Genomic DNA, 22802 nt, shown 5'->3' with positions numbered 1-22802 from the left:
TAATTTATACAACTTCATAAGGTTGCTGTGTGGAAACTTATTACACAATAGCTCTCAAGCAATTGGGAAAACCCTTTAGGTAGTTTTTTTAAACCCTTACCTTCTGTCTCAGTATCAATTCTTTTCATTGTAATTCAACAGTAATCCATTCTAAACAGAAGGTAGAGGTTAAAAAAATTATAATAGCACCTACATTCTAGGGATGTTGTGAGCATCAACTGAGATAACTCGTGTACAATAGTCTGCAAACATTAATGCAGTATATAAATGCAAGCTACTGCTAGCAGCAATACAATGATCCAGGACAATTCGGAGGGACTTATGATGAGAATGCTCTCCACCTCTACAGAAAGAACTACTGGAGTAGAAAAGCAGATGAAAACATATGATTTACCACTTGTTTATTTGGGTAAATAATTTGGGTTTTGGTTTTATAAGGTTATTCTCTTACAAAGATGAATAATATGGAAATATGTTTGGGATGATAATACATGTAAAAACCGATGGAATTGACTGTCAACTCTGGGAGAGGGGAGAGAAGAAGGGAGGGAGACAACATGGATCATAGAACTTTGGAAATTTTATGCACAAATTTATTATTGTAATAAAATTAAAATAAAAAAAATAAAAATAATAAAATAAATGCAATCTACTATTATTGGCTCAGGTCCCCCATTACCTTTTGTTTGGACTTTGCAGCATCTTTGTAATTGACCTCCATGTTTCAAGACCCTTCCTACCCTAGTCTACTCAGCAGCTAAAGTGATTTTTCAAAAGCATGGATCTTCCCATGTCAAACCTCCTTAAAAAAATATCTAAGGGGCTATTACCCTCCCTTTTAAATCCTTCTACCTTGGAATCTCTCATCATCAGGCCTAGATTGCTATCCACTGAGCTGCTCAGCAGACCCTTTGAGGTCTTTTCTAATCAAAACATTTAGTGCCCTTTCAAAATTATCTTTTTTTGTATGTATTTTGTATATATTTGTATATGTCATCTTCCCAGTAGGATGGAAATTTTTGAGGGCAAGGCTATCTGATTCTTGTGTTTTGTATGCTCAAAGGCCTGGGGCAACTAGATAGCACAATGGGTGGTAGGTAGAATCTTGGGTCTGAAACAAGAAAGATCTGAGTTCAAATCTGGTTTTAGACATGTCCTAGCTGTGTAATCCTGGGCAAGTCACTTAAACCCAGTTGCCTAGCCCTGACTACTCTTCTGCTTTAGAACTGGTACATAATATAGATAATATAGAAGGTAAGGGTTTAGTATATATATATATATATGTATATATATATATATACACACATATGCATACATACATTCATACTCATACAGAGTGTCTGATACATAGTGAGCACTTACAAATTGTTTGTGGGCCAATAAGATAGGCATATATTTGAAAGATATAGAGATGGGAGAATCAGTGGGACTTGGTTGTGGAGGATGAAGAAGGAGACAAAATTAGTGGAATTTTCTGGCCTGTGAAAGTAAGGTTGTCATTAACAGAAATAAAGTTTCAAAGGTGAATTGGTTTGCTAGAGACAAAAGGAGAAGTTCATTTTTGAGACATCAGGCAGAGATGTTCAACAGGCAAAGACAGACAAGTTTATGTGGAAGACTAGAATAGCTTGGCTCTTTACACACCATTCATCCTTGATATTTCTGGCACAGTTTGGATTTCAAAATACTCTGTCCCTGTCCCTATAAAAACCATGGAAATGTCTCTGAAATTCTAATATTTTGGCAAAGACTTAACAAATGAATCCTTTTAATAAGCACTATAATGCATTGCTTAATTTATAACAGATGACGTATCTTATGATTACTTGCAAAAACTAGGGCAAATTAGCCTATGCTACATATATCTATAGCTATTTCCATAGCCTATATGCACTGTGCTGGAGATTATTTCTAAATATAAAAGCCTCTGCAACTGACATATGGCATGATCCAAGGTAGAGATGAGAAGACTCATTCACTGAACCAACCAACTAACCAACATCTTGGAGGCCTTGAGGTACAAAGGAAGAATTCTCTGAAGCCAGAGACCCTTGGTTCGAATTCTATCTGATGTTTACTCTTGCCCAGATGACCTTAGGCAAACCATTGTGAACTTTATTGTGAACTTTAGATTACTCCACCCTACTTAGTCTAACAAAAACAGGAATGTCTACACCCAAACTTAAGGAATAAGTATTTAGGAGAATGGCCTATGACAGAAATGTGCTAGCAAATGACAAATCAGAAACAACTGACAGACCCCTGGGCTGTCCTAAATCAAGCTTAAGCTACCATTGGTACGTGTGAGATGCAGGAAGTGATGTAAAGAACGGGCTATATATTTCGCATCACTTCCTCTCTCTGGCCTCTTTGGCAGTGGAGAGGTGGCTGGTGGCTATGTGCTGAGCATTTTGGCATCTTGGTGTGGTGTCTGCTATTGTTTGGGTTTAGTGGTGAGTTTTCCTTGATACCATACTGGAGGAAGTTGAGAAGCCTAGTTCAGGTGAGGCATCTTTACTGAGCTCTCTCAGAGTTTAGGCTGATTCTTTCTCTTTTACCTTCCAAACACTATCCTCTTAAAAAGCCACTAATCTTCTTCAGAGACCTCATGGTGGAGGACTTTGAACTCCCCCTGGCACAGGCCAGGCAGGAGAAATCTTACTTTTCCCCTCTCTCTTCTCCTTAATTCCTTCCCTCTATATTAATTAAACCACCATAAATCTCCAAACTGACTTGGGTATTTTATTTGGGATATTACCTGGCAACCAAAATTAATTTCGATTAGGTCACAACCCTAAAATTATCCTTACACCATTAAACTTCTTTGGGTCTGTTTCTCATCTGCAAAATGAAGAAGTTGCATTAGATGGCTTCTGTGGTCTCTTTCAACTCTAGATCTATGGTCCTTTGACCTTGGTTCAAATTTATACCTGAAACTTACTGTCCTTGTGATCTTCAGCAAATCACTAAAGCTGGGCCTTAGTTTCCTAGGTGCAAAGTGGAGTGGGATTATATTGCCTTTGAGATCCATGATTTACGATTCTATGTCTATTAAGTGCCCACTGTGAGAAGAGAGCTATATTAGGCACTGAGGGAGATTTTTTAAAATGGACATAAGCTAGCCCTGCCTTCATGGAGTTCTCAACCTAAGAGGATAATAACACACACAGGAGAGGGAACTATAATGTGCATTATTACACGACAAGTGCTTTACAGGTTACAGAGAAAAGTACTAGGCCAGCAGAGGAGGCCTGCCAAGGCCAAGGAGGGTTCTTCTAGGTTAAGCTCCATTTTCTCTGGGACTATAAGCTCTGAACCTTCTTTGACAAAGACTATGGGAAGCTTCCATTTGATCATCCATTTCCATAGACAGCAATTTCCATAGGAATCCCCCAAATCCTGATCTTTCTAAGATGAATCTAAAGATCCAGAATCTGAATCTAGGATGCAAAAAAGATCAGTGACAACAATATCCCAGAGCGAAGACAATCTACTGGCCGCTGACGGGGTGGCTGAACCAGAACTGACTCCTAACTAAAAACCTAAGAGAAATAACCCAAAGCAGGACTAATGATCCACCAGGCTGGCTGCCTCCAAAAGGAGCCCAGAGGAGTGTCATTTGGGAAGGAAGCTTTCTCCAAATTAGGTTGGTAATGCTCTGACATCAGGGCTCATTGATCAAGGCTGTCTCACAGAAGGATGACGGGGAGTCAGGAGACTTGGGTTCTAGTCCCAGATTTATAACTCGCTACCTACATGCATGCCCTTAAGTAAATAAGTCCCTTGCCTTCTCTGGACTTCCATTTCCTCCCAATAAAGTGAGGGGGTTTTCTCTCTGAGGTTCCTGCCAACTCTGACATCCCGAGATTCTCTGAAAGGCATCCAATTCCCTTGGCCCCTTTCTAGGGTTGCTATAATAACAGCCTGGGGAATTGGGCTTCTTTCCCTGGAGGCTACAGAGACCTGGGTGGGAAGGACCGTACCCACCCCAGTTGGTTCAGCAGGCCTCCTTGGCCCCTTATCTGGCAAGCCTGGCCACAGAGTGTGCAGGGAATATGTTTCGCAGCCCAGGACCAGGCCCGTGTCGAGTTTCAGATCTGGTTAATGCTACCCTGAGTTAGACCTGTCACTCCCAGAAAGGATTTTTTTTTTTTTGTGGTTAATTGGGGGGGGGGGGGATTGGGTCTGTGTGAAAAACTGGTAACAATAGACGAAATGAAGAGAGCTGTAAGAACTCCTTCTTGGCCTTGGAATGGGCAGGGTATGAGGGAGCTGGGCTGTGGGGTGAAGAAAGGAATAAGATTGGCGCAAGATGAGAAGAGAAAAAGGCTACTCTAGTCAGAAGCGCCCTGAGTCCAGACCTTGAGGACCTGGCTTGGAGTCTTGACCGTGACACTTTCAGGGTGTGTGTTCTTGGGAAACTCATTTGGCCTCTAAAAGTCTCAGGATATTATTCTACAAATTGGGAATGATCACTAATACATGATCTAACTTATAATTTATGTATCTACAAAGAACTATACAAATAGGTGTAGTAACAATAGTTATTCCTGGGGCATATTGTACTCATCTGGACCTCTCATTTTAGGAGAATGACTGACAAGAGCTATGTAAAGTCAGAGGAGGGGGACCGTCCCAGTGAGGAGGCAGAAAAATCAGGCACAGGAAGGAGTGTAGAAGAAACTGGAAGCACTTAAGCCAAAAAAGAGAGGGCTTAGGGGATACATAATAGACTTCTTTAAGTATTTAGAAGGCTAGCCCTCAAAAATAAATTAAATTTGTTCAGCCTGGCCCCAGAGGGAAGAGCTAGAAACAATTAGTGGTACAGTGGAAAGAATAAAGGGCCCGAGTTCAAATACTGCCTTTTAAAGCTTGCTGCCTGTATCACCTTACTGATCGTTTGATTTTCCTGTGCCTCAGTTTCCTTATCTATAAAATGCAGGCCCTCTAATTCTAAATCTATGAACTTGACAAGCCAATGAAGAAGAGGCAGGCTTAGTAGGGAAGACATTCCTAACTAAGTTATTCAAAGTATATCAGACTGCCATAGAGAGCATTGATGTTTTCCTCACTAGAGGCTCAGTGACTACTTATTTGGGACAAGGGTATTACTGTGGGGATTTCTGTTCAGGTACAGGTTGAACTACATGACCTTTGGGGTCAGGGCTTTGCAATGCAGAGATTCTGTGATTTGTGATTACGCAGGCACTTGATAACGAGTCAGCCACAGAGCTGAAGAATGCTCCTTATAGCATTTCTCCCACCCCCACCCCCAGTAGAAATTGAAGGTTCATCTTTACAAAGGTGCTAGAAAGAAATTTATTTCTCAGTTAACCAAAAATCAAAGGGGATTTGCTGCTTTGGAGAAGGGGCTGAAAGAGAAAGTAAGGAGGACCAAATTTCTAGATTACACTTAAAAATAGGGAAATACTCCCCCAACATAATTTTTTAACTGCTACTATCTCCATTCTGCCTAATTCATTGCTTCACATCTGGACAATTTCATAATTTCTTGCTGTTCAGTCATTTCAATCTTATTTGATTCTTCGTGATCCCATTTGGGGTTTTCTTGGCAAAAATACTGGAGTATTTTGTTATTTCCTTCTCCAGCTTATTTTACAGATGAGAAAACTGAGGCAAGCAGGGTTAAGTGACTTATATAGGGTCATATAGCTAGTAATACCTATGGTCAGATTTGAACTGAAATCTTCTTGACTCCAGGTCTGACTCCAGACCTGGAACTCTAACCACTATGCCACCTAGCTGTCTATTTGTAATAGCCTTCTAAATAGTCTTTCTGGTCCTAATCTCTTTCCTTCTAATCCATCTTCTAATCCAGAATGTCTATTTTTTTCATGTTATTCATTTCTGTAAGTGAATAATCTTAAAAAACCAAAACCCCCAAACATACCCAAATAAACAAGTGGTAAGTCATATATTTTCATCTGCATTTCTAATGCAACAGTTCTTTCTTTGGAGGTGGATAGCATTCTTTGTCCCAAATCCCTCAAAATTGTCCTGAATTATTGTATTGTTATTAGTAGCAGTCTATCGCATTTGACCATTCCACAATATTGCAGTTCTTATGTACAATGTTCTCCTGGTTCTGCCTATTTCACTCTGCATCAGTTCTAGCTCTTTCTGTCATTCTTTACAGCACAATAATAGTATTCTGTCACCACCATATACCACAGTTTGTTCAGCCATTTCCCTAGTTGAGAGACATCCCTTAAATTTCCAATTCTTTGCCACCACAAAAAGAGCAGCTATAAACATTTTTGCACAAACAGGTCCTTTCCCTTTTCAGAATATTTTTTTCTGATGCTTAGATGAGATCCCATCCTCACCCTGCTCAGAACCCTTATTTAGCTCCCCATTGGCCACTTTAAATGAAACCCACCTTAGTTGGATAGTCATTGCCCTATACAACCTGGGGGCATCGAATCTTTCCAAACCTACCTTGTATGGTTCCTCAACACATACTCCATACTCCAGTGACATTGGATTACTCAATATCCCCTAAATATATCCTATGCTTTGCCTATCTCCACGCCTTAGCTCCCACATTCCCTTTGCCTGGAATGCCCTCATTTCATCCTTGTCCACTGGTTCCAATGCCTACTGTTCTATGAAAGCTCCCCTGAGTTTACCAAGCTGGACATGGTCTTTCCTTTAACTCATCTTCAAGTCCTTGGATAGTCCTTTGAAGCAATCATCACATTTTTTTTTTAATCTTTACTTTCTGTCTTAGACTAAATTCTAAGGCAGAACAGAGGTAAGGAAGGGCTAGATAACTGGGGTGAAGTGATTTGCCTAGGGTCACACACTCAGGAAGTGTCAGATTTGAATGTTGGTCATCTCAAATCCAGTCTTTGTGCTCTATCCATTATGTTACCTAGCTACCCTTCAATCATCCCTTTCTTATTCCTAGTCTGTGTCCATGTCCCAAAAGCTCCAGGGGGACGGGCATCTTTATTTCTTCCTGTAGCGTTGTGCTAGATGAATTTCATATGAAAGGTGTTTAATAAATAATTCTGGAGGGGACATCTGGGTAACTCAGTGGATTGAGAGCCAGGCCTAGAGATGAGAGGTCCTTGGTTCAAATCTGGCCTCAGACACTTCCCAGCTGTGTGACCCTGGGCAAGTCACTTGGCCCCCATTGCCTAGCCCTTACTGCTCTTTTGCCTTGGAGCCAATACACAGTATTGATTCCAAGATGGAAGATAAGGGTTTTAAAAAAACCCAAATAATTAAGTAATTCTAGACCTAATGAAAGAATAAGTGAATTTGACACTGCAGTTTAGCTGGAGGGTTTCTATGTGCACTAGAAAGACCTCCAAGAATTGATGCAGAGCAAAAGGAGTGCAACCAGGAGAACATTGTACACAGAGATTGTTACACTGTGGCACAATACAATATAATGGACTTCTCTATGCACAGCAATGCAGTGATCCAGGACAATTATATGGGACTTATGAGAAAGAACACTATCCATATCCAGAGAAAGAACTGTGGGAGTAGAAACACAGAAGAAAAACATATGTATGATTGATCACATGGTTCAATGGGGATATGATTAGGGTTTTGGCGTTAAATGATCACTCTTTTGCAAATATGAATAACATGGAAATAGGTTTTGAGCAATGATACATGTGTAATTCAGTGAAATTGCTAATTGGCTCTGGGAGGAGGGAGGGAAGAGGGGTGGGAAAAATCATGTAACCATAGGAAAAGATTCTAAACAAATAAATAATTAATTTTTTAAGAAGAATGAAAAGGATACAAAAAAAGGGAAAGAAACTGCCTTTTAGGTCAGGACACAAAGAATGTGAGGGATGCGTGGATTCTATAAAGTCAAGCTTTCCTCTTCTTATGATCTTAGGGACAAGGACTAGACCCATCATTTCATTGCTATAGGGAATTCCCAGGTGAGAAAAGTCCCTCTACCAATGCAAATCAGCATCCCCGCTCGAATTAATCTTAGAGAGTGGCAGAGCACTAGGAAATCAGATTCCTTGCCCAAAGTTACAAAGCCAGTGCATGTTAGGGGCTGGGATTGAATGTAAGTCTTCTGTCATCAAGTTCTTTGGCCTCTGTGCTATGAAGCAGGAAAATCAGAAGTCATCTAGTTCAAGATGAACTGAACTTTTAAAAATTCTCACATCACCTATCTCCAAAATGCTCTACATAAATGTTACGATGTTCAAAAGTTTCTCAACAAAGAGTGCCAGAGGTTCTCGGGTTCAATGACTCAGCCAAGGGCACCAAGCTGAAAGAGGTCTCCTTAAATTCCTGCACTCCTGAAACCAGATTCCCTAATTCCTGACTGTGACATTGATTGCTCCCAGCTGTTGTGTCATACGAACATGATTGGGAGTGAGTGACACCAGCAAGTTTATGACAGTTTCAGAGTGTGAGCTGTTACATGGAGGAGCTAAAATAGAGTGGGAAAAATTCTTCTGGAGATCCTAGGAAATGACCTTCTGGATGTCCTGTTCATGGAGTGAAAGGGGGGTGGGGAGAGAGAGAGAAAGAGAGACAGACAGACAGAGACACAGAGAGACAGAGACAGAGAGACAGAGAAAGAGACCAACAGAGAGGCAGAGATAGAGAAAGGGACAGATAGAGAGGAAGAAAGAGAAAGAGGGAGGGGGGGCAAGTAGAGAGAATGTTAGAGCTGGAAGGAACTTTAATAGAGAAGGTCCAGATTGGGCAGGATCTAAGACCATAGAATATTACAACCTAGATCATAGATTGTTATTGCTGTTAGGGACAATGAAAAACATCATGCTAAAGTTGAAAGGAACCTTATAATATTGGGCCTGGAAGGGCCCTTAGAACAGAGAACACAGAATGTAGAAGTCCTCTTGGAACACAGAGCAAAGAATATCAGAGAAAGGAAAGCCCTTAAAGATCCTCTAGTCCAATTCCTTCATTTTCCTGGTGAGGAGACTGAGGCCTAGAGAAATGAAGGGACTTGTCTAATTTGTTTAACCTTTTAATCTAATTGCCAGTACATACTCTTAAGGCAACACTGTGGCCCCAGGGATCCTTAGGGGGCAGGCTAAAAGCTTTCCTGACACATTTAAAGATGCTTTTCACTCTCTTCCTACTTTCTAAGTCTGAGCCTTAGACCTTGGGGTCTGAGAGGACTGACTGAACTAGAAACACTACAGTTTCCAAAGGAGAACAAGAGCTCTGGGTCCTCCAAGGTTTGTATCATGAAGGGTTCCTGTATATAAAAGAATCCTTATATGAGTGGCTGGATATACAGGGAGGTGCAGGATTTCCAATGAGATCTTTGCTGCAGACACACAATGGTCTGGCACCTGTCAATCCTGTGTGTTTATGGTTGAGGTGATGGTGGTGCATATTTTTGTATGTTTATACAGAGCATGCATTTTCCTGTGTATTCCTATTGTATACATGTATATTCCCACAATGCCTTTTTGGTTTGTGTCTATGCTATTTTTTCCACTTCACATGCAAATTCTTAGTGGAAGAAACTATCATTATGGGACACCAGACACTTATGCCTAGGTGCCTGAAGCACTTTCAAAATAGAATTTAGGGTATGAGCTTATTTCTATTATCTTATTTGACCCTCAAAATATCTCTGCAAGTCAAGAAGTGTAGATATTACCCCATTTAATAGGTAAGGAAATGGGGGTACAGATAAGTAAAGTTCTCCAAGGTTATGTTGAGAACTGGAGGAAGAGCACATTTTCCTGAGGTTATTGTAATAGCAACTCTGCAATATGGCCAAGAATCCTGGAATGTTCTAATTGACAGGAACTTTAGAGAGTAAACTCCTCCTTTTACAGTGGAGGAAACTGAGATCCAGAGAGGGGAAGGGACATTCTTGCTCAACCTCCTATAGGTAGTAGGTTGCAGGCCTGCAACAAAAAGCCCAAGTGTCCTTACTCTCAGTCAACCTTTGGCCATCAAAGAAAAATGAGCCTGATGTCCTGGGGATTTAACCAGTTTAACTTGCAGAGAGCATCTCATTCCTTTTCCAATGGACACTACTCTTTCAGGCTTCTTCATGGATATCAGAAGGGAGGAAGATTGTCCACTGAACTGATAGTTCTGTTTGGGGCTTGCTTTTTTTCAAGTTTTTAGCTGTCTCAGCAACCTCAACAGTGACCAGAAAGCTACCTTAATTCTTTTTTAAAAAATTAATTTATTTAATCAATTTAGAACATCATACAAAGAATGGTAAGGGCTAGATGCCCAGGGTCACACAGCTAGGAAATGTCTGAGGTCAGATTTGAACCCAGGACCTCCCATCTCTGGGTCTGACTCTCAATCCACTGAACCACTAAGCTGCCCCTACCTTAGTTGTAAGACATAGTTGTGTGTGATTCTTTTTTGGACCTTAGCTTCCAACAGGTTTTGAGAATGCTGCTATTTCTCTTTATAATTTGGCCTGATTTCCCCCCAAATTATTGTTATCTCCCCAATTAAACTAATGCTCCTTGAAAGCAGAGATTATTTTCTTTCCCTTCCTATATCCCCAACACCCAGCACAATGCCTGGCACACAGTAGGCACCCAATGAATGCCAGAGGACTAAGTGACTTTCATTTAGTCTGATTTATTGAGAAAGGTTATGGAGAAATAGAAACTATCCTAACTTTCTTCTAAGGAAAACATTATATAGAAATGAAAAGGATGTTAAGAATGGGAGGGCAAGAGATCAAGGTGGTATTCAATTACTTGAAGGTTTTGCAGAGCTTCCCCCTTCTCTGTGAATTGAGGGGGTTGTCCGGGAATGGAACATCCCATACACTGTCCAATCCAGTTGATTTGCTGGTTAAAGCATTGGTTTAAAGGGGAAACTCTTTTTCTTTTAAAATCATTGTTACATGGGGGCAGCTGGGTAGCTCAGTGGAATGAGAGCCAGGCCTAGAGACGGGAGGTCCTAGGTTCAAATCTGGCCTTAGACGCTTCCCAGCTGTGTGACCCTGGGCAAGTCACTTGACCCCCATTGCCTAGCCCTTACCACTCTTCTGCCTTGGAGCCAACACACAGCATTGACTCCAAGATGGAAGGTAAAGGTTTAAAAAGAAAATCATTTTTATATGATCCAAGACAACTTCAAAGGAGTCACAATGAAAAATGCTGTCTGCCACACCAGAGAAAGAACTGATGGAATTCTATTGCAGATTGAAGCAGGCCAATTTTCACTGTTTTCTTTGAGTTTTTTCTTTTTTGGTGATGGGTCTTCTTCCACAACATGATGAATATGGAAATATGTACTACATGATAGAATATGTAGAACCTGTGCCAAATTGCTTATTATCTCAGGGAGAGGAGGGAGGGAGAGAATTTGGAACTCAAAGAAAAATAATGTTAAAAAGTGTTTCTGTGTCATTGAGGGAAACAAATAAAATCTTTGATACAAGGGGAGGGATATAATAGGAAAGGAAAGTGGTAGAGAAACAACAAATATAAACTAAATGTTTTTCAAATGGGAGAATTGGAATAGCGGATCCTTCCCTAAGGTTTTTTTTTTTTTAAACCCTTACCTTCCATCTTGGAGTCAATACTGTGTATTGGCTCCAAGGCAGTAGAGTGGTAAGGGCTAGGCAATGGGGGTCAAGTGACTTGCCCAGGGTCACACAGCTGGGAAAGTGTCTGAGGCCAGATTTGAACCTAGGACCTCCTATCTCTAGGACTAGCTCTCAACCTAAGGTTTTTATTAACTATCCAAAGTTCTAAGATCTCTTCCAGCTCAGACATTGTATGTTCTGTGCTCTCTTGTTTCTTCTAGCTTGAATTTTCCAAGTTCTGTTTTCTAAGATTTCTTAAAACTTTAAAGTATCATATTCTATGTTTGAAATCAATTGGCCAAGGTATTCCTCTCATTGGATCAAAGTGGTCCAGAAAGGGTGGGACATCCAGGCTAAAGTCACAGATGGTATTTGGGGTAGTTTTTTTTCTGTTCTGTAAGTGTACTTGCATTGGTTTCCAGGCCAGTCAAGAGTTTGGAATAGGCTGGGAGGTGAGGAGGGAAGTCAAGGAGTTAAAGCAGTTCTTTCTTTGTGGGAGTTATCCATCTTATGCCAAACTTTTTGGTCTACTTCATAAATAGCAGAGCCCAGTACCACTGATATTAAGAGCTTTCTTCGAATGGTACTACACTCATTTTGGCTCCCGAGGGGTTAAGGTAGGGAGGAAATATTCAGGTTCCCAGTAAAGTACTTAGTTTATTTATTCCTTATTGGCTTCAACAAATCTTCTTCTCCCTGACCGGTATCCCCATAACCTTTCCCAATGAACCAATGACAGTGGTTCTTCTTCCTCAGAGCTCAGAGCTTAATGAAAGGTCTCCCTTCTTCCTCCTTCCCACCACAGTCTTTCATAACTTTTCATCCTTTATTCTCTCTCTAAGAATAATCAGTGTCAACTTACTGCCTGTCTTTTCTCTCTTCCCTCTAGGTTAGCCTCCTGATCTAGATAAATGACAGCTACCCCTTCCTTCTTTTACCTTGCTCCCATTGGTGCTATAACTAACAAAAGATGGGCCAGGACAATCATTGGACAAATATTTTACTAATTATTGCATACATGTATAAATTAGCATCTACCTACATATGTACATATATAAAAACCTGCATCCATACATCAAGCAGTAGCATATTAGAGTTTATAGAGACCAGGAAGAATGACGCATACCATCTATGTGGCCCTGGGCCAATCATTTAATCTCTCAGTTGTTGTTCAGGTATTCAGTTGTATCTCTTGGTGACCCCCAGGACCATTGAATGCCAGTGCTGTCCCTGGGGTTTCTTAGCAAAGATTCTGCATGGTTTGCCATTTCCTTCTTCAGTGGATTAAGAGAAATGGGTTAAGTGACTTGCCTAGGCCATACAGCTGGGAAGGGTCTAGGGCCATATTTGAACTTCCCTGACTCTAGGCTCAGCTCTCTATCCACTCAGACATCTAGCTGCCTCCAGTGCCCCCTAGAAATTCATGATAAGACTAGAAAGTCTCAGATTGCATTGATAGAAACTCCTCACTTGAAGTTCTATATATTGGTAAAATCATAGCTTAGGTCCAAATATGGATGTGTACATACACTCCCCTCACACAAACACATCTCTATACACACTCAAACAATATGGAAAATATGGCCTCTCCTAAGTGATCATCCAATTGTCCTCCATCCCTGGGGATCCAGACTCATCTCTACTGGTATTTGAAGATGACTGCAAGTAGCCCTTCAGTGAAAGAAGCCCACGTCTAAAGCTGGACATCTTGGATTTTAAACCTGTGTGCTGCCTGTGTGATGTAGAGCAAGTCATTTGAACCCTCTGGACCTCAGTTTCCTCATCTGTAAAATGGTGCATGTGTGTTGGTGGGGTGAGAAGGAGCAATTGGAAGTTGGACCAAATGACCTCTGAGGTCCCTTTTGGCTCTATCTCTAGGATCCCATAAATATTGGTTTCCTCCTGGCTTAGCCAGGCTCCTTCAGAGAGGAAAATGCAAGCTTTGGTACTTCACTTAAATCTCTGGGACCCTGAAGTTCCTCTCCCTCACGCCCTCTTATCAAATGCAGGGGGTTTGGGCCACTTTGCTGCTAGAGTCAACAGACCAAACGAAACAGAAGCGGCAGCAGATAATCAGGTCTCTTTCTTGTCACACGTATTCGTGTTGTCTTGTCAGCCTGAAGAAGAAAGCGGCCTGTTTCCCCAACACATTCCAGAGGCATGTCTGACAGGCTGGCCTTCTCTCCAGGCCAGGAGTCGGATGGAAGAAGGTATTGGCTCCTTTGGCCTTACCCTGTGGTTTTTTGGACTTTTTAAAATGAGGGAATGAGGTGTCACATCTCTCTACTTATTTGGCAACAAGGGCACGACTTGCCTTTATCACACATCAAACATAAATGGATATTGACTCTCCCACTCCTCTCCCAGGTGTCTTTTGAGACCCTTACAATTCTAAGAGTCCATGAGTCTATGCTTTCTAAACATAAGGCTCCAGTCTCCTTGTGTCTACTGTTAGTTACTGGCTGGAAGGGATTTGGGGATCTCATTAAAGGAGAAGTCACATGGTCCATCTATCTCCCTGCATCTGGGAAGGATCTCATCAATCCAGAGGGCTGAGAACCTATCCTGCTTTCAATATCCTCTGAAGGAGAAGGTAAGTGTGCCACCATGCTCAATAACTAACTCTAAAATTTTACAATACACACTGCAATGAAATTATTCCTTATATCAGATTTATGTCCTTTCCAAATCTATTTCAGAGGCAGCTAGGTGGTACAGTGGTTGGATCATCGGGCTCATCTTCCTGGGTTCAAATCTGGTCTTGGACACTGACTAGCTGTGTGACCCTGAGCAAGTCACTTAAACTCTGTTTCCCTGTTTCCTCATCTGTAAAATGATCTGGAGAAAGAAATGGTAAATCGCTACTTCAGTATCTTTGCAAAGAAAACCCCAAATCGGGTCATGAAGAATTGGATATAACTGAAAAATGACTGAACAAAAATCTACTTACCCACTTCCTGTCTTTCTTTCTTTCTTTCTTTCTTTCTTTCTTTCTTTCTTTCTTTCTTTCTTTCTTTCTTTCTTTCTTTCTTTCTTTCTTTCTTTCTTTCTTTCTTTCTTTCTTTCTTTCTTTCTTTCTTTCTTTCTTTCTTTCTTTCTTTCTTTCTTTCTTTCTTTCTTTCTTTCTTTCTAACCCTTACCTTCCATCTTGAAGTCAATACTGTGTATTGGCTCCAAGGCAGAAGAGTGGTAAGGGCTAGGCAATCCTGCTTCTCTTTCTTAAACAAGGTACCCTGAGGGAAAGACAGAAAGCAGCATGTGTCAGGTAAGTCAAACCACTGCCATCACCTTGGTCATCCCCTCCTCAGATCATGATGGAGACAGTTTAGGACCCTGAACTCAAGTCATGGAAACAGCAAGGCCCTTCAGCCTTTGCTTCTAGCCATTATTCTAGCCAATTATTTTCATTATTGAGAGGACCAATCATTGTGTATAAAGGAGCCCACTTTCCCTGACACCACCAATACCAATTGCTATCACCAAGTGGCAGGCAAACCCAAGAACTCTGGGCTGGGAGTACTCCTATTCCCTAAAGTCATCTTATTAGGAAACAAACTCTGTAGAGATTCAGGCTAGAAATTGCTGAAATTCTAGTTATTGTTAACCAGAAAAGAAGGTTTTCACTACCAAAGATCTTGGCACCAGCAAGTGGTTCAATATTGACATGTTATCAGTAGAAGTAATATAAAAAAGACACATTACTATATGTTTTGGTTCTGCATCCTAAGGACCATGGGGTGCATCCATCTGACTTTGCAGCTGAAACTTTCTATATGTTTGGTCTCTTCCCATCAGAATATGATCTCACTGAAAGCAGGCACTGACTGGCTTTTCTTTTTGTGTCTCCAGTGCTTAACCCAGTGCTTTGTGTGAAGGAAATGTTTAAAATGGCTTTTTAATTCATTCTTACCATTTGCACTCAGAGAGCTCTCCTTCAACTAGGAATTCTTTTGAAAAGTAAGTTTGAAAATAGAAACAACAAATGGCTTTTGGATAGAAGAATACCAGGCATATATTCCTCCAGTCTTCCTGGGGTCCTTGGAAGGATTCCTTCCTTAGACCCTGTTCTGATTGGCAATCACAATTCTGGTTAATTGGAAGTACCACACTCAAACCCCTATCTATTCGGATTCCAAGGTGTCTGTTCCCAAAGCTTGGGCTAGTTTCAGGCTTCGGGGAAATGAAATTTAGGGAGCACAAAATTTGAAGTTATGATCTCAGACGTGCAATTTTAAAATGTCACATTTACATTTTGACATCACTTTTATTCCTTTATTGGCACAGATGTGACTTGAGACAGCATCTGGTTAGTAAAATTCATTAAGTTTTAACTAATTACAATTAGTTCAGTTAGAACATTAGTAAAACAATGAATAATTAATTATTATAATGAGCAATACCAATTTATTATATATTCTGTTATATTATAATTTTTAAAAAGTAATTAGTAATAGAGTCCCTTCTTCCTCCCTAGAAGCCATAAATCCTATGAGTTCCTCCTATCCCAAACCTCTATTAATCTATACCTATATCGCAAGCTAATGTCCAAGGATTTCTTCCAATGGTGATCTTTCCCCTTCTGCTTAAATCAGTTGCTATAATCCTTCATATTATTTTCTCATCATGTATTGGCTGGAAGCAGCACTGGTTGGAAAGCTGTTTTCTCTAGGAACCTATCCCACTAACCACTGTTCCCCTAACCTCTGAGGATGCTATGCTAGTTTCTCTTGATCTTGGCCCTGAAAGCAAAGATCTACAGTCTCTGGATCTGATATACATATTTACTTTCTTTTCCCTTTAACTGCTACACATTTATTTCTATGAGTCTCTGAAGGGCATTTCTAGAACTTACCTATATAAAAAATGAATAACAGATGAAACAACAGGAAGTAATGAAAAGAACTTGAATTTGTGGCAGGACCACAGACCTTCTGTATAATGTTGGCGAAGTCATCTGTTTTCTGACCCTTCTTTTTCTCATCTGTGAAATGGAAAATGGTCAAATGATTTCTGAGATTTCTTTCAGCTGATATTTTATGTTGTTACTTCACCTTATTTAGTTTCTGTTAAAAAAATGTTTCTTTCTAAGTTCCTTCCAGCATTGTCATTCTATTCAATGATTCTAGGGAAAATCAGTGAATGGCATAAGTAGTAGGAGTAGTTGATATCTCTATCTCTATCTATTTAGAGAGGCTATAGAGACATGGATTTGGAGTCAGGAAATTCTGGGTTCAAATCTTGCCCTAGATGTTTACTATTTGTATGACAAGTCACATTAACCTCTCTATGCCTTGGTTTCTTACATTCTAAAAGGAAGGGGGTAGATTCAGTGGGCATAACAATCCCTTCTAGTTCTAAATCTATAATCATACTGGCTTGTGTGATCCTAGGCAAGTTAATAAATTCTCAGTGTTCTCGGCAATACTCTGTTGCAAACATACTTGCACTGGTAGGGAAAGGTTCCTTACTTTCATTTGGGTCAGACCCTTCATGACCCAATTTGGGATTTCTGCCTTCCTCTTCCCTCTCTCCCTTCACCCTTCCTCCTCCTTTCTTTCTTTCTTTCTTTCTTTCTTTCTTTCTTTCTTTCTTTCTTTCTTTCTTTCTTTCTTTCTTTCTTTCTTTCTTTCTTTCTTTCTTTCTTTCTTTCTTTCTTTCTTTCTTTCTTTCTTTCTTTCTTTCTTTCTTTCTTTCTTTCTTTCTTCTTTCTCTCTTTCTCTCTTTCTCTCTTCTCTCTTTCTCTCTTTCTCTCTCTCTTTCTCTCTTTCTCTCTCTCTCTCTCTCTCTCTCTCTCTCTCTCTCTCTCTCTCTCTCTCTCTCTCTCTCTCTCTCTCCTTTTTAAAATCTTAACTTCTCTCTTAGAATCAGTACTATGTACTGGTTCCAAGGCAGAAGAGTAGTAAAGGGCTAGGCAATGAGGACTAAGTGACATGCTCAGAATCCTACAGTTAGGAAGTGTCTGTGGCCAGATTTGAAAACTCATTTATTTCTCTCTTTCTCTCTTTCTCTCTCTCTCTCTCTCTCTCTCTCTCTCTCTCTCTCTCTCTCTCTCTCTCTCTCTCTCTCTCTCTCTCTCTCTCTCTCTCTCTCTCTCTCTCTCTCCTTTTTAAAAATCTTTAACTTCTCTCTTAGAATCAGTACTATGTACTGGTTCCAAGGCAGAAGAGTAGTAAAGGGCTAGGCAATGAGGACTAAGTGACATGCTCAGAATCCTACAGTTAGGAAGTGTCTGTGGCCAGATTTGAAAACTCATTTATTTCTGCATTTCTCTCCACTTGGAATACAATCCACACTTTAAAATCAGCACTTATTTGTGTAATTATAAAAAAATAAAAGTTAGGAAAAAAGATGGATAGTGGGGGCTGGGGTAGGAAAGAGTACCAGATTGCTTTTGCATAATGGTCTTGGCAAATTCATAAAAAGGAAATTGTGGTATGGTAGAAAGAGCAGTCAGAGGACCTGGGGTCAGAATGCCAACTATAGGCATTGCCAGCTGTGTAAATTTGGGCAACTCACCAACTTCAGTAAGTTTCTTAGGATCATAGCTTTAGGACTGGAAGGAACTTCAGTAGTAATCTAGTTGAAAACTTTAATTTTGTAAATGAAGAAGCTGAGACTCAGAAAAGTTGCTAAAGGTCATATATGTAGTGTGTGTATGTATGTGTTTTTGTGGGCGAGATTTGCATCCATATCCTATGATTTCAAAGTCAAGACTAGTTCCAAGATAACAATACTCATGCTCCCTCCTTCACTGGGCTTCAAATGCGATCATGTATGTGGTGTCAGCTATTGTTGTTATTGTCATAATAAGGTCCCTCAGGCTCCTTGTAGGTCTATAACATTCCTTCCCAGCTCTAACAGTCTAAGATTCTAAATCATCGGAGAGGCAACAAAGAGTTTTTGAGCTAGTGGCCAAGAGTTTCTGTCTGTTATATTTTCCCCTCATTCTTGTTAGTTTCCTCTTACACCCTGGAATGGGTTAGTTACATAACCAAGAGCCTGTTTCGGGATCCTACAAATCACAACCCTGTCCTAATCCTCATTCAGCCCTCCCTTACACATCCCAGCCCCCAAGCCTCCAGAATTTGTAACCTCGATCTTTTTCAGGTTATCATCATCTGTCAGATATGAAGTTAAACAACAAAAAAACATGTCAGGTGAGGGACTGAAGAGACACTTGACTGTTTATGAGAAATATTCCATTACAATCTGACGCAAAAGTTACCAATGAATCTGCCAGAGAGGAGCCTAGTGGATTTCTCCCTGGGGCTAAGAAAGGTTACCCAGTTTTCTGGGTTGATTAGCAGCCCCATTCTAACCAATGTTTTATCCTCTCTGGCTCTTTGGAAAACGCCCTAGGAAAAACCGGAGCCCAAATATTGCAGAGTCCTGTACATTGAATGCCTTGAATTAGGATAACCAGTTTAAAATAGAAGGGCTTTGGCTGGTTATGCTATACTGGTTGACTAATATACACGCACAGAAAGATTATATTTCCTTTCTGAAGTTTATGTTAGGCGCTGGGAGGTAATGAAATTAATTTTTGCTCTGCTGATTGGGATCATTTGGGGGAGTGTTGAGAGTGTCTGTTTTCTCTTCTTTCCTCTCTTTTGTTTCTTTTATAGACTTCTGCAGTGCCCCATGAATAGAAATGAATTTAATAACGCCCAACAGTTGGTTTGAGTTTGGTTCCTGCTTTGCAATGTGTCTTCTTGTTCTCGCCTGTCTCGGCTTTCTAAGGTCTGGGGAAATAATAAAGAAAATCTTTTCTCATGGGATGGGACACAAGCAGGGTCTTGATTCTTGTCTTTTCCAAAAACTGTCTGGAATATGGTTCTGTTTCTGAGACCCTGGACAACTCTGGGTCTCAGTTTCCACAGCTATAAAAGGAGGTTAGTTGAGATGACCACTAAAATCCTTTCCAGTTTTAACTTTTTAGGTTTTAAAGGTCTTATTCAATGTTGACATTTTATGATTTAAGGTCCTTCCAGCTTTAAAGTCCGTGTTCCAATGCCCCTTCTTGCTCTGGCATTCAATGTTTTAATTGTCTTTTTTTTAGTTTTGACATCTTGTAACTTTAATCTGGTTACCTAAACTGTTTGTTAACACAGAGCAAGATAATGACACAAAAGTCAGAAGGCTACTCCAACTTCCCTTGAAGAAACAAAATATTAATGACTATGGTCATATCTAGATTCCCTTTTCCTTCACAAGTCATTTTTTTGTCTCCCTCGTTTTTCTTTCTTTCCCCTGATATCTATTTCCCCCCTTCCCCCCAATTCTTCATCTTCTCCCCACACCCAATCCAAGGCCACCCTTAAGCAGAGTTCTTTTGGGAACACTGAGGTGGTAAGTACATCGATTTCCAAAGTCCCCTTTTCTCCATCTCAGGAACAAGTGCGGGCCCTCTGATCCCCATCCCAAGTGAAGAAGGCCCAGAATTTCCAAATATTTGTGGGGAAATCCACCATTTAGCTTCCTTCTGTCTTTCTCTCGGGAGGATGGGAGATCTTGCCAATTTCCCCAGTGAAGTGGAGGCCCGAGTCTTTTTCCAGCACAACATTAAATCTCAGTTTTGTTTTGTCTTTCTAAGTGTGTTTACTGAGCCCATTAGCCAGAATTGATGGCTGTGGTCTGGCCCCCTTTAAATAATAATAATAATAACGATAATAATAATAAGACAGTTTCTTCTCGAAAAATCTCTATTTAAAACTCGGGGCAGGAGAGGTTGGGCAGGGCTGAGGAAGCCCAGGAAATTGGCCGATGCTAGTCCGTTAGTGCCTTTACAAGATTTAAGACCCCGAAAATTCTTCCTTAGCCCGTGGCACTGGACTTTCTCTCTAGAGTAAGCATCATTTCTCCCGGGGCAAGGCCTGGGGCCTCTTCCCCAGGACGATGCAGCTGGCGGTCAGAGTCCCTTTCCCTTCTGAACTCAAGGCCCGGCTCCGCACTGGGACTGATTGGCTTGCTAACCCGGCAGATAGGGATCGCGATGTGGATCGATTCCAGCCTCGCCGCCGTGCTGGGGAGACGCCGGGACGAGCTCGGTGGGGTGCGGTGTGTGTCCTGGGGAGTCTCTCTCGCGATTTGCCCAAGGGCACAGGAGGGTACGTCTCAGTCTCGGCCTCGAAGCTCAGCTCCTGGGGAGAGAGTTGTTTTCCCACCTCCTTTTCGATCTCCTTCAGTCGCTGGGATGCCTTGGAAGGGGCAGCGTTGCTCGGTACTTTAATTTACTATATTTCTTTGAACTCAGTGTTACCCTTTATATATCACCCAAAGTAGCGGCTCCAAGGACTTGGGAGCTCGCCTGCAGTTGGCTTTAGCTGGGGCGCAGGGTGGACAAGGGGCCTGCAGGCCTGGGTTCGAGTCCCATCCAGGTCGAAAGCTCAGTGTCAATTTGAGCTAATCCCCAGACCAGGGCCTCAGTTTCCTTCTATGTAAAAGGAAGGAAGTGGGGAATGGATGGAGGAAGTCTATTTGGTTTCTAAGCACTCACAGCTTTCTTGCAATCCTATATCCCGGATCCTACAAGTTTCCGAAACAGCCTGAGTTCCGATTTGCCAGCTAGAAGAAAAAAATAATAAAAAGTCAGCCCCCCCCCCCCCGCAAAAAAAAAAAAGCTAACAAATAAGAGTTGCTCGGTGGGCAGTTCAGCCCGAGATTGACCCATCTTTTTTCCGAACTACTGTTTTCACAGGACCGCTTTTCTCTCTATCAGTTTCGCAGACGCCCCCCCCCCCCTCCCGCCCCAACCCCAAGCCGCAGACACTGTGGAAGGACGCATTTTGGGCGGGGGTTCAATATTCCTACTCGCCGGAAGGAGCAGAGGAGAGATAGAACTACGTACCCCCAAAAGCACCAGAGAGGGAGACAGAGGAGAGGGGGCTATGTGTAGGGCATTGGACGAACTTGCCGTCGGAAGCGTAAGTTTCACTAAAGTGGATTTGGTCACAGGCCATCAAACTGAAGAACCCTGGTCTAATCGCTTCCCTTCTTTGTGCCTCAGTTTTCTACTCATAAAATAAAGGAATTGGACTAGATCGTCTCTAGGTGCTGTTGCATTCTTACATTCTCTGGGTCTATCTCGTTCCTATTTTGTAGCCCAAGTAAAAAAAGAAGCGGAGGCATCTTCCCCAAGAGACTTTCAAAGGACATGGCTTCTGGGTGTCTCCACCTTTATCTAGACTTCTTGCCCTCTGCCTCTCGGATCCCCGGCCCAGTCGGCAGGGCTAGAACTCCTGGGCATCATGGAAGCTGGAGAGAGACTGAGAAAGGGACCGGGAAGGAGAGGTGGCTCCCATTGGGAAAAAAAAAAAGTTCTCCTCTGGGGACAGCACGTAAAGAACAAGTTGAGTGGAACTGTACGGCACGCGGAGGATAGATTACCTGTGCGCCAGTCTCAAGTTAGAAGAATGACCAGAAACTGACCCAGAAGCCCGACTCGCACGCGGAGCTCTGACCTCCGCAGGGTCTTTCACAGAAGTTTGGCATTAGCTGTAAGGAGCCGTTCTTTCCCCCCCGCCCTCCACCCCTGAGCCAGAAGGGCTCCCAGGTGGGGTTCGAGTCCCCGGATTTCAGGGCGCTTACTTTATAGAAGTGGCACCCTTATTCAGGGTCCATTTTCACCCAAACTGTGAGTTTCTATTTTCCCCAATAAATCCATTTCCCAATCTGGCTCTGTTTAGCGTAAGCAAGTCGCGGAGCAGACACCTCTCAGCGGAAAATAACTCCAAGAGGAAGCTGGGGCCAGGGCGGTGCTCAGACGGCATAGAACCTGCTGTAAACACCTTGTCATTTACAGGCTTGGGAAGAGAGGGGGAGAGCAAAAGAAAGGACACCTAGATATATTTAATTCCATCTCCTATCCGCAGGGCCTGGCCTCTGGGGGAGACACGGAAAATTTAATATTCTTTTTCCATGGGGTTGATTTATGAAATCCATTAGAGACCGGGCAGTCCCGGGTTTACCATAAATAGATTGTATGTCTTTAAGGCTGATGTTACAAGAAGAACAGACTGTTTCTGTCTCTCTCGATTCTCTTCTCCTTTCCTTTTTAATTTCTCTTGGGGAAATGGGCTGCAGGAGAAAGAAACACCACCTTCACTCTCCTGTGCCCAAAATCACAGTTTGTGTGACTTTGAACAAGTCGTTTAACCTTTCTGGCCTTTGTTTATGTCTCTATAAAATAAAGGGCTTTATTCTATGTTCTAAGACTTTGCCAACTCTTTCATTGTATGTTGTATGTTCT

The sequence above is a fragment of the Monodelphis domestica genome, chromosome 1, assembly GCF_027887165.1.
Source record: "Monodelphis domestica isolate mMonDom1 chromosome 1, mMonDom1.pri, whole genome shotgun sequence".
Taxonomy (NCBI): domain Eukaryota; kingdom Metazoa; phylum Chordata; class Mammalia; order Didelphimorphia; family Didelphidae; genus Monodelphis; species Monodelphis domestica.
Note: the sequence above shows the minus strand (reverse complement) of the source record.